General features: G+C 46.5%; 1 pseudogene; it reads left to right on the top strand.

Annotated features, from left to right (window-relative positions):
- Positions 1–364: 364 nt before the first annotated feature.
- Positions 365–1,182, top strand: LOC105537978 (annotated as a pseudogene).
- Positions 1,183–1,793: the final 611 nt, after the last annotated feature.

Genomic DNA, 1,793 nt, shown 5'->3' with positions numbered 1-1,793 from the left:
TGCAGAGCAAAGGCAAGCCATAAATTATAATTTATATAAATTAATTTATTTCCTTTCTTGTTTAGGGTTTTATTGGCTTTTTAAAATTATTATCAAAGCTGTTATGACAAAATATGAGCAAAGGAACCCATTTTTCCCCTACTGACAGGAAATAAAGGTTTTTTTTTTACAAGATCACTTAACCAATGTCAATGGATGTAAAAATTCAAAGGGAGATGAATAAATTCAAATGTTATTTTTGTATTTATTTATAAAAATAAATAGGAATAAATACAAATTTCATATTTATTATAAAAATAAATATAAATTTAAGATATTTGATAACTTATGGGACGTCTCAGTTTGTGCTTTAAAAAGGGCGCACGGGGAGCAGCGGCGGCGGCGCAGAGAGGCGCAGCAGAGGTTTTCCTGGTTTCGGATTCCAGGGGCCGGATGGTGAACTCCTCCCTGCAGCGATCCTCAAAAGCCAGGGCTTTGCCCGAGAGAAGAAAGGGGATCGAAGCCAGCGTCACCGTCCACGCCAGCCGCACCAGGCCGTTCCTCAGCCTGCACAGCCGCAGCGGCCGCAGCAGCGAGAGTTCCAGGGTCTCCCTCCGCTGCTGTAGTAACCGGGGCCCGGGGTCTCGGTGGTGCTCCTGACGCCCCTCGCGCACCCCGATGCCCCTCGCCCACCCCTGAAGATTCCGGGTAGGCGAGGGAATCGTCAAAGGGATCACAATCTTTCAGCTAACTTACTCTACTCCTATGATCGGCTGAACGTAACAGAGATTCTAACGTCCAACGACAAGACGAGGATTCTCAACTGGTCCGTTCTAGGCTCACAGATGCCAAACGCATTAACTGGCGAGCCGTGCTGAGCGGCCGCAGCCTCTGCATCGAGATCCCTGGCGGTGCGCTGTCCCAGGGGAGCGAGGACAGCTTTGCAGTTCTCCAGCAGTTAGCCGAGGAGCAGCTGAGCGCCGACCATGTCTTCATTTGCTTCCACAAGAACCACGAAGACACAGCCACCTTGCTCCGGACCTTCAGCTTTTGGGACTTTGAGATTGTGCGACCGGGGCATCCCCCCTTGTCCCCAAGAGACCCGACGCTTTCTTCATGGCCTACACGTTGGCGAGGAGGAGTAGCGGCCGCGGCGGGGCTGGGCATCGAGTTCCTGGGGCTGCCCCGGCGTCTGCCGGGTGAGTGGGAACTCGCTCATCTCACCTGGGTTTGTCCACATGTTGTAACTGTGCAAATGAATGCTAAAAAGAAAAAAAAAAAATCAGCCGGGCATGGTGGCGCATGCCTGTAATTCCAGCTACTTGGGAGGCTGAGGCAAGAGAATTTCTTGAACCCAGGAGGCGGAGGTTGCGGTGAACCAAGATCGTGCCATTGCACTCCAGACTGGGCAACAAGAGTGAAACTCCGTCTCAAAAAAAAAAAAAGAACGAAAAGAAAAAAAACAGAAAAAAAAGAAATGAAAATTGAGGCATGATATGTTGGAAGATATAAGTGCCATTAATGAAATAGAGCAGAATAAGAGGGATCAGGAATGTTGGAGAGGGAGGATTGTAATGTTAAATAAATTAGGATTTTGATGTAGAATTTTAATTTTATTTAGAATTATTATTTGTATTACAGTAAGATAAAAATAATGAGATTGGAGTTAAATTGAATCTATGACTCTGAAAAGTCTCATTCAGTCAATGAAATGGTTAAATGTTTGCTTTGTTTTTGGCCCTGCTGACACCCTATGGTCACTGAAGATGACACTTTGCAGCCCTGGTGCCTAAATCCTCCATGAAAAACCTTCA

This window comes from Mandrillus leucophaeus, unplaced genomic scaffold (genome assembly GCF_000951045.1).
Source record: "Mandrillus leucophaeus isolate KB7577 unplaced genomic scaffold, Mleu.le_1.0 Scaffold182, whole genome shotgun sequence".
Classification (NCBI taxonomy): domain Eukaryota; kingdom Metazoa; phylum Chordata; class Mammalia; order Primates; family Cercopithecidae; genus Mandrillus; species Mandrillus leucophaeus.
This window is presented reverse-complemented; position numbering and strand designations above follow the sequence as displayed.